This window comes from Panthera onca, chromosome B1 (genome assembly GCF_046562875.1).
Source record: "Panthera onca isolate mPanOnc1 chromosome B1, mPanOnc1 haplotype 2, whole genome shotgun sequence".
Classification (NCBI taxonomy): domain Eukaryota; kingdom Metazoa; phylum Chordata; class Mammalia; order Carnivora; family Felidae; genus Panthera; species Panthera onca.
The window spans coordinates 176,737,196-176,752,224 of NC_138342.1; the positions used below are offsets into that span (position 1 = coordinate 176,737,196).

The window sequence follows — 15,029 nt, forward strand, 5'->3', positions numbered from 1 at the left end:
TGACTCTTGTTTTCTTTAAAAGTTCATGTTTGGGTCAGCCAAGTTTTAAACGGTAAAATTATATTGCTGTGTTGTTAGTCAAGTTTGGGAGTGGGGCTGGGGTGAAGCCGCTAGCTATTTGGATCACTGTAGGGCAGCTTATCTGGTTTCTATACTGAAAGAAGGGTCTGTCTATTCTTAGGCAAAAGACATCATCATTTTAGAGGAGCAGAAGCTTGCACTGGATTTCTATCGAATGATCCACATGAGAAGACTCAAGAGAAGTCTAGCTCTCTAAATAAAAGCTGTTTTCGGAGTGTGTGTGATTTTTCTTGGGTCAATGGAATGTCAAAGCTAAAGGGTTTTTCTTTTGTTGTTTTCCTGTGTTGCAATTTAGCCAAATAGAAAACAATTGTGTAATGATTTTTTCCATTTATTTATTCCTTGCCTTATCCTAACAAGAATAAAGCGGTGAATAACAAATAATGAATTTAAACTATTGCTAAGTTACAAATGAGCCAGAAGCTGTACTTGCTTTTATTACAATAGCTATTACCCTGATTTTAAGCTAGTCATACAAACCTGCACACCACACTCTCACACACTATTAATGAAACCCATCCGACTTTAACATTACCATCTTCTTTAACTACCTTCATGGACATAGTTGTCACAGTCACAGGAACTAAGGAAGTTCCTCAGACTTCACAGTTCCAGACTTCACAGTCTGGGCAGGAATTAAGTAGGCCTTGCTATCAACATTTCCAGTGGACATTGAAAGAAGTTGTGAGCACCGCTCTGGTCAGTACCAGATCAGAAGAGATCCAGGTAAGGCTGTCTTGAGTAAAACAAAACAAAACAAAACAAAACAAAACAAAACACACACAGCAAGGAGATGCAGGCTACTTTGCTGTTTTCCATCTAACCAAAGACTCTGAGCAGTTAACTCAGAGTTACTTCTAGTTGGAGTGTCAGTTTAAAGAACTATAGGATGTTCTGTCAAATTCCATTAACAAATCAGATTGGTACCCCCCTCCCCACCCCCCGACACATGTGCACACACACAAAAAAGTAGTCTTTGGGAAGTTAAACCAAAAAATGTTTAAGCTCTCACTTGATACAATAGAACTGTATGATCGGTAATAACTATACTGATAAACACCATTACTAAAAGAGCTACAAGTTAATGGAAGCAGACCTTGGTTCCTTTTAAAACCAATTTTATGTATTTATAGACTACAGGTAAATCATACCCACAAATCATCACTTGCCCATGCACTGCAATTATCTGCTTCACTTTCCATTGCTCTCATTTAAGAAAAAAGCCTTGTTTTACTTGTCTTTAAATTCCAGCCATTTACACAACGCTAAGCACATGGCAAGTGCTTAATTTATCTTTTTGGACTAAAAGAACACATAGGAATTTTTAAAATTCATAGCACTTTTGGGGCACCTGGGTGGCTCAGTCGGTTAAGGGTCGACTCTTGATTTTGGCTCAGGTCATGATCTCACGGTTTGTGGGATCAAGCTCCACATCAGGCTCTGCTGATGCCATGAAGCTACTTGAGATTCTCTCTCTCCGCATCTCTGCCCCTACCCCACTCCCGTGAGCTCTCAAAATAAACTTTAATTTATTTTTTTAATGTTTATTTATTTTTGAGACAGAGACAGAGCATGAACAGGGGAGGGCCAAAGAGAGGGAGACACAGAATCCGAGGCAGACTCCAGGCTCTGAGCTGTCAGCAGAGCCTGATGCGGGGCTTGAACTCACGGATGCTGAGATCATGACCTGAGCTGAAGCCGGACGCCCAACCGACTGAGCCACCCAGGTGCCCCATCAAAATAAACTTTTAAAATTCATAGCACTTTCATCCATATCTAAGTCAAGACAATAAAGATGAAACGAAGGCTACAAATCTGGCTTATTCAATATGATGTTAATCCACATATTGTTAAACACATGTAAAAGAATCACTGAGACGATTACCCCACTCTATCCAGTTAGTAACGGAGCTACTCCAACTCAAACAGGAGTCTCTCCACACGGCCTTTTTAAAATGCTGTCACTATAGCATTTCTGTGGACATATTTTGTAATGTACTTTAGGGGAATGGATCAAAAATTATTAAATAATTCATTAAAAGATTGGCTTTCTTTATAAGATCTGAAAAATGTGCCCCAAAAGTACATCTCAGGGATACACATAACGAAGCCTCTTCTTTGCTTTCACCTCTCAAGCACAGTACGCTGTTTCCACGTGACAGCAGAGAATCATGACATCGACTTGTTTCTTCCCTTCAGAGATACTACAGGCACAGAGCAAGAAGTAGGATTCTGTCCTATGCTGCCAACAGTGGCAAAGGGACATACGTGATTTCACATTTTTTAAAATTTGCCAAGTTTATGCATAGGTTCTATAACCATACAGTTAAACCTCAAGTGCAGTTTTAGAAATCAAAGTTATTAGGGCTAGGGCACTTATTATAAATTACTATTAGTTTCTTCTAAAGCACTCTCCCTCTTTTGCTTTAAAAATATTTTAAAAAGCACAAATTGACCTACATCTTGAAGGAGACCACAGCAAATGTATATACCATTTCTTAAAACTATAGAAACCTGGAGAGAATAGTACAATTTATTGGGCTGCTGAGCTTAAACTATGTAGACACCAAGAAGCCAAAACATGAAAGGAAATGGCTGCAAGAAGTTGATAAAAGGGATCTTGCTGGGTGACTTGAGGACACAATTGCTTAAGAATGTATTGAGACTGGGGCGCCTGGGTGGCTCAGTCGACTTCAGCTCAGGTCACGATCTCCCGGTTTGTGAGTTCAAGCCCCATGTCAGGCTCTGTACTGACAGCTCAGAGCCTGGAGCCTGCTTCAGATTCTGTGTCTCCCTCTGTCTCTGCCCCTCCCCCACTTGTGCTCTGTCTCTATCAAAAATAAATAAAATTTTTAAAAAATGTATTGAGACCTACTATAACTGGTTAAACTTTGATTATAAAATAAGATTACAGACTGTTCTTCTATTTCACTACAAAAATTGGGGAACATGTATATCAATCATTGGATGGTATGGTTAAGGTTTCCAACACTGTCATTAACTTAATGGTTTTGCTTTTTTTAAAGAGGAAAACAACCTTTCCAGGAGGCCTGGATTTCACGGCTTTTAATTTAGGCAAAATTCAGTTTTGAAAGTACAAAGGAGATGCTGCCTAGGGAATCCAAGAAGGCTCTCTAGAAGCAAGCTTGTGCTTGAAGACAGTCAGGCACTCCTGCACAGAAAGTGGCCGCCTAGGCACTCCAACGTGCTCCCCGCCCCCAGCCACCCAGCCACACATGTGAATCCACGTGAGGACCAATGGCATAGTTCCACATCCATGACATAATGTCATATGGCAAATCACTCCATCTTTTGGGACCTCAGTTCCCTCATTTGTAACAGAAGAGGCTGGACTAGTCCCAGTTATAAAGTAGGACTATTACAGTCATGAATTTAGGAGGACGCCTCTATCCTGCCTACAAATCAAACACCCTAAGGAAAGAACTCCTTCAGTGATGTTTTTCTCACCACCTATGACTTGTCTTAAAAGCAAAAGCAAATGTATGCACTCTATTTCCAGTAAAACAAAACAAAAAACAAAAAAATAAGTTGTATTCCCCTAGTACCTACTTCTAAGAGGCTGAAAGCCCTCAGATAAAGGGCAGTTAACACTGATACAAAGCAAAGAATCACAGACTGTAGGGAGGTGCACAACAGCACGCCTCTTTGGGGTGCCTTACAAATGTTAGATTCATTTATCTCATCTACGCTGGGATTTAAACCTGGAGAACACAGAATCTACTAAGCTTCTAGATCTCTAGTGTGATCTCCAATTATGTGGATTTTTAAGAGCTTTCCCATACGCTCAATACTACTTAACACTAAGATTAAACGTCACAGTGATTAGCACTTGAATATTTTGCCATGGGTCAGGCACTACCTACATTGACTCCACCCTCCTCTACCCTTCCCTGTCTCACAAGCCTACAGCTAAGGAAACAAGAGGCACAAAAAGACTAGCTTCATCCCAAAGTCCCAAAGCCAGAGTCTGAATCCTGGCATTCTATCCCCATGACCCACCTGTTTAAATGCTGGATGGCAAACATATCAAGCACCTGACAATGCTGGATGATCAAAGATGATTAAGACAAGCACTCGGTTTACAGATGGCAGAGGCTGCCAAACATATAAAAAATAATTACAACATGATATGTGTGCTGTAACCCAGGCCTTTAAAAACTGCTGTGGCAACAGAGGAGAGAGAGACTGCCAGGGGAGTTCAGAAAGGCTTTCATTGAGCTGGGTATTGAAAGATGAGCAGACATTCCTGGGGTACAGGAAGAATGGAAAGGCATTCTGGGTACAGAACAGCATGTGCCAAGGTACATAAAGGTGAGAGAGCTCCAGTGTGCCAGGAGGGGAGGGAAGGCAGGGCAGGAATGGGGAGCTTTTACAGACTAGCAAACTGGACCCCTTTCAGCATTTGTTCCTATCTGGCTATGGCAGCTAGAAAGCAGGGTCCCCTTAACAGCTCTCTCCTACAGTGACAATACCTGGTAGGGTCTGAGGGAATGTTTTTCTTCTCTTCCAAGACTCACTTCCCCCAGAGTCAATAAGACTCTAAAGTACAAATAGTCCTGGGATGCAAGCAGTAATATAATAAACCAACCAGTTAGCTGAATTTTAGAGCCAGGCTATCTAGGCAGTAGAGGGCACACAGAAGAAAGGGCAGTAAATTGGCCCCCATGATGAATTGCCATAAACTCGACAGCCTAGGTGCGTGGTCCTTAAGGGGTCAGGAACAGCAGTGTGTGTGTGTGTGTGTGTGTGTGTGTGTGTGTGTGTGTGTGTGTGTGTCTCTTTTCTGAGGAGAATACCAGTACGTTTCACCAGATTTTCAAAGTGATCCATGGCCCGAAAAAACAATCAGCGCTCTCCATACAACTTCTAACACCTATGGCAACCCCCTAAGACACGACACACCGCAAAGCCCTCCCTCCTTCTTGGGCCTTACTTAAAACTCTGACAAACACTGTAACTTCAGACTCTGTTCAAAAGGCCTTTAAGATCTGAGGTTGTTATTGCTTGCCTAACGTGATTCAGGTCATAGCCTACCACCTGTTCAGAGCCCCAAATGTTCATGATTTACCTATAAGACAGAAACCCTCCAATTTCTAATTTTCCTAAGGAAAACCTTCTCTCTAAAACGGTGAAAACAGTGACGAAATTCAAGAAGCTGGATCCCCAGGCCAGGTACTTAATTAACTTCTCAACTAATATTTAAAAGAAAACTTAAAAATAAACCACACTTCAGTGAAACACACTTTAATTTTCTACCACAAGATTAAAAGGATGACTGGCCCCTGAGGAATAATCATCACCCTGGAGTCTGAACACATGAAACCTTGTTCACAGGTTGGCGATTTGGGCCCTGGTGGAACATAAACAGTCAACCCAGCATCTGTCATCATCATCACATGACGACACACATCACCAACCTTTCCACATACATATCTTCTGTTGTTAGACTTCACTCGATTCCTGTTCAGCCCATGCTGCCATCTCTAAAGCAGTGCACAGGTCAAGGCAATATAGGCAACAGGTCATGAAAGAGACAGAAGCCTTCAGGTACCTAGCATGCCAGGTGGCAAGGAGCAGATGGTGGGTAAGAATATCAGTGCTGGGAGTGGGGGAGGTGGTGCTGAGTGGCTCAGTTTAGCATCTGACTCTTGATTTCAGCTCAGGTCGTGATCTCGTGGGTTCGAGCCCAGTGTAGGGTTCCCTACCCACAGCTCACAGTGTGGAGTCTGCTTGGAATTCTCTCTCAAAATAAATAAATAAACTTAAAAAAAAAAAAAAAAATACCAGTGCTGAGGGGCACCTGGGTGCTTCAGTCAGTTCAGAGACTGACCTTGGTTTCTGCTCAGGTCATGATCTCATGGTTCATGAGTGCAAGCCCCACATAGGGGCTCTATGCTAACACCGAGGAGTCTGCTTGGGATTCTGTCTTGGCATTCTCTCTCTCTCCCCCTTCTCTGCCTCTCCCCTGCTTGCTCTCTTTCAAAATAAATATATAAAACTTAAAAAAAAAAAAAAAAAAAGTCAGTGCTGGAGTCAACAGTAGCCCAGGTTCAAATGCCAGCCTTATGATGAAGCTGTGTGAGTTCAGGCAAGTTACTTACCCTCTCTTCTATTTCTTCAAGTATAAAATGAAGATCATAGCTGTGCCTTGTTATAGGATTGTTATGAGAACTTAGACGTTAATGTTTAGAACAGTGTCTGGAACCTAGCTAGTATTTGAGAAGTATGCTAAATCATACCGTAATTCCTTGGTTAAGGAAACTAGCTATTCCAACAAAACTGAGAAAGAAGGCAAGTCCAGTAACAGGCAAATATCCAGAGTTAATTTAATGTTCAATGTGAAATAAAACACCGAAAATAATCACCACACTGCAAATACTTTAACCGTCAATGGAATGAAAAATATTTTAAAAATCGGGAAAGCAAAATTAAACTCAAGAGACATTCAGTGATGTCCTACCACACGTTAATCACCATGCTGGATATTAGGGATAAACAAGTTAAAGTCATTGTACATACACATCTTAATTACACAGGAACAGAGAATACTGACAGAGTAAGACTCATGCTTACATGCACGGAAATATTTTTTTTAATTTATTTAATTTTATTTTAATGTTTATTTTTGAGGGGGAAAGACAGCAAACGGGGGAGGAGCAGAGAGAGAGAGAGAGAGAGAGAGAGAGAGAGAGAGAGAGAATCCGAAGCAGGCTCCAGGCCACCCAGGCACCCCTACACTGAAATATTATTGAGGAATGCAGACTGAACTTTTGAAGGAGGATAGAAATTTCTAAAGTAATAATGGAGTAAAGCATTACTATTTAATAATGGGCTGATGCTATTCTTGTGTTTTCTCTGGGAAAATAATGCAAGAGGCACAGAAATTTTGGAAGCTGAACAGTGCCAAGGAGAGCCAATGATGTAATTGTTATTACAGCATAAACTGCTCTTAAAGTTTAGTATGAGGTAAAAATAAGAGCTTCCTTTCTAGATCAGATTCACTGTGCCATGTGTTTTGTATACATTACCTTGTGATTCCATGAAGCTTTATCATCCTCATTCTCTTACAAAGAGATGAAGAAACGAAGGTTTAGAGAGGTTAAAAGTCACTAGCAAGCATAACAGACCTTATGAACCTAGTTATGAGTCCAACATAACCATGCGCCTTCAGTAACTAGTTTATAATTAGGTGTCCAATGTCACAAAATCTCAGCCTACTGATTTTTAATAACCTGTCCTCAACCACTTTTCAAGGAGAACCCCTTTCCAGATAGCTCTGCATGTGCTGAACACATTAAATTCTAGTGACACACTTTCTCCCTAATTTTTGCTACAATCTATCCAACCCTACTTGTAGATCTCGTTATTCCCAATTTACACAGGAAGAACTAACCTCAGAAACATTCAGTAGCTTGCCCAAGATAATCGCATTCAAAACCTACAATGGTGCACTCCCAAGCTCAAAGCAATGGAAAGCTCCTCTCAATTTTCTGAATGCAGATCCAACAGAAGCTCTTCACCATCATGCTGTTCTTCTCAACTGACCCGTGTGACTCTGTCCCTGAAAATCTAAACTAAGATATTCTCTTTCCAGGATGTCCCCTCCACCCAACCCTTGGCCAATTTACTCCACAGATTCTGTGGTCCTGACAGACACCAGTGGGCCAGAGCTAGAAGTAGAAGAGGAAAGAAATGAGGAAAGGCTGTAGGGAAGAAATGGAAGAAGTGGCCATTCATCCCACAGTGGGTTTCCCCTCAGTTCCTGGAAGCCTCACCCATGCCAAAAACTCCCAGGTTTCCCCTTGCAGACCCGTGCTCACCAGGTTCCCTCACAGGTAGCTAGGCAACCAAAGGCAACATACACAAAGAGCACAGAGCTGCCAAGTGCTACCCCGCAGGGTCTTCAGACGAAAGCAGAACCGGGGGCCTATAAATATCCGCAAGGTGACAGAACACACAAACAGATAAGGGACAAATACTACAGATGTTTTAGAGTCTGGATCTCCAGCCACAGTAAGAATAAAGACAGGCCTGGTAAGGCACTGGTGGACAAATAACTGGATGGCTGGGAAACCAGATAGCAAAGCCCAGGGCGACTCAGTACCGGGGATAGATAGACCACAAGTGAGGCTGAACAACTCTTATTACCACCACACGAGGGTCTAAGGCATGCACTTTGTAACATGCATTGCAACTGATCACAGGCCTTTGAGGCAGGTCCTGGTTCTCAAGGCCACTTTGGATACATGAAATGAACAGATAAATTATCTCTACAAAATGAACTGTGAATTCCACAGGGGCTCACGGCAATAAATAGGAGTCCCTGCTGTAAAGAGTTTCCTCTGGCACAAACAATAGACAAACAAATATTCATTGAAGATGCAACTTTGTTTCAGCCAAACACATCTATTCAATACCATGAGGAACTTGTGATCTTTCCATTTCTTTTTAAAGAAGGAGCTGTTTTCATTTTTCCTATGGCTGCTTGGGTGTGAGTTTAGTTTACAACTGAGAAGTGAAGACAATGAGCCCAGTGGAAGGATTTCCAAAATCTACTCTCGGATAGGTCTAAATGTTCAGAAACCTACACTGGTGTTTCTCTTGCACGGCAAGTTCCCCCCAGAAGGAGGTGCCATGGGGTCCCATGCTTCAACAAAGCCTAGATTTGTGTATAAAACAACAGATTAAATCCTACACAACGCAGCCCAAACACTACTGCTTCTAAGAATTTTCCTTCAATTTCCAACCCAGGGATAACTCGTATTTTTATCTGGTATAGCAACTAGCCTTTTCTTTTTTTTTAAAAAAAAATTTTTTTTTTTAACATTTATTTATTTTTGAGACAGAGAGAGACAGAGCATGAACAGGGGAGGGGCAGAGAGAGAGGGAGACACAGAATCTGAAACAGGCTCCAGGCTCTGAGCTGTCAGCACAGAGCCCGACGCAGGGCTCGAACTCACGGACCGTGAGATCATGACCTGAGCCGAAGTCGGACGCTTAACCAACCAAGCCACCCAGGCGCCCCATCAACTAGCCTTTTCTAACTCCATGTTTATTAATACCTTCCACTTCGCCCATGCGCTGTTTAGAGGGTACTGCACGTAGTAGGTACCCAGAAAACTTCTCAGAAGTCATCTATGTGATGTGCTTTCACATTTAAGAATACTAAATACTGTATTTGGATAGGACATCCGTACTTCAAGGAATCTTTAATGGTTAACACATATGCACACACAAAAACACTTTGGAGGATTCATGAAAACGTCACTTGGAAGAGAAAGCCAAATAATGCCTCCATTTTCTTTAAGAAACTTACTTTAAAAATGATTGCTGCAGAGGGGCCTGTCCAGAACTAAAGTTAAATTAGCCTGGTAGCTGCTGTCTGGTGATAACTTTCTTCATGCCAGGAAGTTGGTGAGTATGTGATTAAACATGTTTCCGCCCCTAGCTCCACCCTAGATGCTATCAGTTTGCTAACAGAAGGTTCTGCAGCTGACCAGCTCCTCAAACCACTCCAAAAAAAAAAAAAAAAAGAAAAAAGAAAAACAAAACTGTGCCAATTTTTTTTACACAAGTTAATTATAAACTCTAAATCCCCTCCCATGTGTGTACTTTCTACTCCTCTTCACAATACGCACCAATGTAAAGGATGGGGAAAAATGGCCATTTCCATGACTCCAAACAAATATTTTAAACTTATGAGATCGCTAAAAATACTAACTACCCTGTGAATTGATGCCAAGTTTTTTTTCTTTTTTCTTTTTTTTTTTTTTTTTTTTAAGACAGCATGCATGCAAGCAGGAGAGAGAATCTTAAGCACACTCCACGCTCAGTGCGGAACCTGATGTGGGGGGCTCAATCCCATGACCCTGGGATCAGGACCTGAGCCCAAATCAAGAGGTGGACGCTCAACCAACCGAGCCACCCAGGCGCCCCTGACTGAATGAATATGAAACTCGCAAAGACTTGGCAGACTTGCATGAGCATTTTCCTTTTCTAAACCTCTATTCAAGCTTTGTTAAAGTCCTTAAGTTGATTCCTTGAGTGCTTAATTTTCCCAAAGTACAATTTTTTTATTCATGTTTTTTTTTTTTTAACGTTTATTGACAGAGAGAGAAAGAGAGACAAACAGAGAGACTGTGAGCTGGGGAGGGGCAGAGAGAGAGGGAGACACAGAATCTGAAGCAGGCTGGAGGCTCTGAGCTGTCAGCACAGGGCCCGACGCGGGGCTTGAACTCATGCACCGCGACATCATGACCTGAGCCGAAGTCAGACACTTAATGGACTGAGCCACCCAGGCACCCCCTCCCCCCCAAAGTACACTAACTTTTTCGTTGACATAACAAAAAAAAATCCGCCAATGGAGTTTTGCTAAAAGTTGGACCCATGATCAGTTCAAAAACTGAGAAATACTTCTATACTTCATGAAAAAGTTCCCTATCTAGCTCTATGACCTTAAATCTGCCATTACATACCTTTCTGGTCTTCAATTTCAATTAGTGATTGATCTCTTTGAACTATGATACCATACTTCTTTAGTATTGTATGATTTTAGAACATTTTTAACACTTTGAATTGGGCTTTGCTATTTGGTGAGGAAAGTCCCCCTTCACTGTTCTTTTTCAAGATTTTCTTGGCTTTATATACATTTAGAAGTCCAGTAGAACTTTAGAAATAGTTTGTCAATTTCTTTTTTTTTTTTTTGTCAATTTCTTTTAAAAATACTTTGAAAGTTTTATTGGAACTGTATTTAATTTGTAAACTTGGAAGAAATGGACAACTTTAGAATACCATCCAGGAATATAGTCTTTATTTTCATTTATTCAAGTCTTTTATGTCCTTCAGAGTACAGTATTCTTCAGGTAGGTCCTGCAAATTTGTTTTTACTGCCCCTCCCCCCAAAACTGCCTTTTTCATTGTTTTCTGATTATGCTGGTACACACTGCTTTCCTGGGATTTTGTGTTTATCTTGTCCAGCCACCTTACTAAAGTTTGTTATTAGTTCTATTTTTTCTTTTCGTCCAATTGATAAGCTTGGATTTTTAAGGACATAGTCACGCTGACAGTAACACTGACAGCTAGAGCCTATCTTTGAAAGACCTGAAAAAAAAAAAAAACAAAACTAGGAAAAATATTTCCAAAATACCTGTATTAGACAATGTTTACAATCAAGACTGCCTAGAAATCAATGAAGACAACCCTAATAGAAAAATATCGATAACTAAATTGTTTAAAAAACTGAAAACTGGTAAATGTATTAAAATGGTAACTTCATTAATAAAAATACAAATTAAAATAAAATTTTTTTCAGCCAATGATTGAAAAAAAAGATAACATCTATGCTGGAAAGCATATGGAAAAATGAATGCGCCACATTATAAATTGGTAAGTCTTTTTAAGGCAATTCAGCATTATCAAAAATTAAGGGCGGGGCACCTGGGTGGCTCTCAGTTGGCTGAGCGTACAACTTCGGCTCAGGTCATGATCTCACGGTTTATGGGTTCAAGCCCCGCATCGGGCTCTATGCTGACAGCTCGGAGCCTGAAGCCTGCTTTGGATTCTGTGTCTCCTTCTGTCTTTGCCCCTACCCTGCATGTGCTCTGTCTCTGTCTCTCAAAAATAAATAAATGTAAAAAAAAAAAAAAAATTAAAAAAAATTTAAGTGCACATAACTCATCCAAAAATTTCATTTCTAGGAATCTTTACATTATACTCAAGTTCTAGAGTTAAAGAGTAAATTATACAATGCCTTATAGTTAAAAAAAAAAAACCTTAAGAATCCCATAAACTGTCCAATTATATGTAGTTCATTTATTCAAATCCGTATAATATACACAAATATAAATTATATTTACTGATGTAGCATATGTCCTAAAGAACACATGGACAAAATTTCATTTTTGTTTAGGTTTATTTACTGAAAGAGAATGAGCGGCGGGGGGCGGGGGGGAATTCCAAGCAGGCTCTGCCCTAGCAGTGCAGAGCCCAATGTAGGGCTCAATCTCATGAACCACAAGATCATGACCTGAGCCAAAAACAAGAGTTGGACGCTTAAGCAACTGAGCCACCCAGGCTCCCCAAATTTTCCTTTTTTTTTTTTTTTTTTTTTTATAGGAAAGCCTGCAGCTCACTAAAAATTTTCCTTTTTTAATTGTAAGAATATGTATGGTTAAATTCTAACAATGCATAAAATACAATTCTACTTTATTAGAAATACCTCACACCTGTATCTGTATATGAAGATGCTTCCTGCAAATATCATTAGTAACAACAAAAACACTAGAAAAGGCTTGATGTCAGTCAGCAGGAAATATATTATGGTACATCCAGTGAAATACCATACAGCTATTAAAAAGAACGAGCTACTGCTATACACTGATATGGAAGATCTAAGATTTACTGTCAAGTTAAAATAGAGGGAGCAAATCATGTATTGCATGTTAGAAAACATTTTTATCTGCAGCATCTAAATGAAGAGAAAGATGCATATTAAAATATGAACTCTGATTACACTTGTGCAACAGAATGAGGATGGGAGACTGAGAACATGAAGTTATTTTCTGCATGTACTTCTGTAGTTTTATATCTTAAATAACAAGTACTTACTACTTTGTAATTTTTTTCACAGAAAAATGAGGAGCCATGGTATTTATGGTTCTCTGCAACTTTCTAAGTTTATGAGAAACAGGTGTTCTGAGGAGTCTCCATGTTGATTTCAGCTACTGATAATCAGTTATCTGGTACTGAGTAGTGAAGATTCTCACGGACAGTGAGAAAAAGAACAGAGATGGCATCCAACAATTCCAAACATTCTGGTAAAAGCTTAAATACCCAGTCAACGTGATCATTTTCGTTCTGTGTCTCTATGAAAGTTAAATATCTCAACATTTTAACAGACTTTTCAGTGATCACGAACGCAAGATTTTATTGTATTCTTAGATAAGGTCAAAAGATCTATGTGTTCCTATGAAGCACAAGCTTCCCCCACCAAAAGAAAAACAATAAATGGAAAACATCAAGAGGGCAGAAGGAGAGTAAAAGAGTGGATCTCTAAGACTGGAGAGCAAAGAACGTTCTATTTCCTAGGGATTAACATTTACACAAACACTGACTACACTAATGGAGGGCCTTATCCACACTTTATCATTTTGTTTAGTTTATCTGGATGATGATGCGAAACAAACCCAAAATGAAGGAGGGACATGGCTACTATCTACGCAACTCTTCCAACTCATAAGTCACCGGTATATCCAGACACCAGACTAAGTCCTGGTTCACAGGGATTTCCCAACTCTGAAAATCCCACGTTGCAATAGAACAGGCCTTGAAATCTTACAAAAGGGGTTCATTGTGTTGAATTAAAACGTACCCCTACACACACAGTAATTTTAAGCAGAAAACGAACACAAAACCAAACTGACAAACCCCAGAAGAACTTATTTTAGATGAAGAAATCAGATGTTCTCCCCTCTGTACGATGTGCTTCACGCACAGTTCCAGCAAGGAGCCATCCCTCAAAGTCTGGCGGAAAAGCAACCTGAAACACGAAATACCGCAGGCCGTCCACGTGCCGAACACCCAGCTAGGCACAGTGTGTACGCGCACTGCCATCTAACACATCAAGCAGTTGACCTCATGGTCCTAGCCCGGGTTTTCTCAAAGACAAAGTCATCGCAGCCTCCCAACCAAGCCCACTCCGAGACTTGTCTTGATCCCTCCCCATCCCCCTGAAGCCTGTTCCCAGAACCTAGTGTCTGACCTGGTAAGTGATAAAAATGCTTACCGAATAAGTGAACAAGATGGCATGTTATTAGGGCAGTGTGACAAAAACCCAGTCTGCGGGACAAAGTATTGCAGAGGAGACTACCTGGCAAGGGGGTGCCAAAGGTTTTAAGCAGAATGACAGGGCACATTTCCATCGTTTTGAAAGGTTACCCTGACTGTGCCGAAGAGCTAGGACCATAGGGAGGCACAGCTGGTAGGTATAGCAGTGCAGAGAGCCTTGCTGGTAGCCTGAATGGAATGGTAAGGGAGAAAGGTGGAGAGAAGTCAACAGATTTGAGATTGGGGAGGCACAATTGTCATGTTTGGTGATAGACTGGTTAGGAAGGGAAATGGAAGAGGTGGGAAACTGGCTCAAGAGTGGCAGATGTGGAACACAGGAGGTTTGAGGAGGAGGACAACGACATTGCAGGTCCTGGACATGCTGAGTTTATCAAAATGCACAGGAGACAGCCAACTGGAGGTGGTACAGACACCTGGCTATTTGACTCTGAAGCTCAGGACAGAACCCTGGAACAAAGGACATCCTCCAAGGGCATGCAGGGTAATAAGAAATAAGACACAGGACAGAGATTCTGAGGAATGCTATCATTTATGGACCAAATCAATGAAAAAAGATGAAAAGGAGAAAGTAGAAGCAGGGGCACAGAGGCAGAGAAAGTCCATAGAATCATGGAAACCAAGGAAAGAATGTTAAGAACAGGGAAGAAAAAAAAAAAAAAAAAAAAAAATCCAAAAGTCAAACCTGTCAGTAGTGGGATTTTACTCTATTTTCCTAGGATGCTTAATAATATTTATTGCTGAGAGAGAGCATGAATGGGGGACGGGCAGAGAGAGAGGGAGACACAGGATCTGAAGCAGACTCCAGGCTCTGAACTGTCAGTACAGAGCCCGACGCAGGGCTCGAACTCACAAATCATGAGATCATGACCTGAGCTGAAGTCGGCACTCAACCAACTGAGCCACCCACACACTCCTGAAAGAAAAAAAAATTTTTAAACAAAAACTGCAAAATGTCTGCTATAATATCTCCATAAATTAAAAAGCTAGAGGTGCCTGGGTGGCTCAGTTGCTTAAGCCTCTGACTATATAGCTCAGGTCATGATATCGCGGTTTGTGAGTTCGAGCCCTATGTCGGGCTCTGT

General features: G+C 40.9%; 1 protein-coding gene and 1 long non-coding RNA gene across 14 annotated transcripts in view; one reads left to right on the forward strand and one right to left on the reverse strand.

Moving 5' to 3' along the window:
* The window catches only part of RBPMS (RNA binding protein, mRNA processing factor), a 176,349-nt gene that overhangs the window by 137,678 nt on the left and 23,642 nt on the right, over window positions 1-15,029 (reverse strand). The gene's annotated exons all lie outside the window — the stretch shown is intronic.
* LOC132691640 (uncharacterized) lies at window positions 7,970-14,252 on the forward strand. 2 transcript variants are annotated; one of them, XR_009615919.3, is made up of 3 exons: window positions 7,970-8,136; window positions 11,414-11,487; window positions 12,731-14,252. It is a non-coding gene; the product is annotated as an uncharacterized LOC132691640 (long non-coding RNA). The 2 variants fall into 2 exon arrangements; XR_009615918.3 differs by lacking the exon at window positions 7,970-8,136 and adding an exon at window positions 9,136-9,516.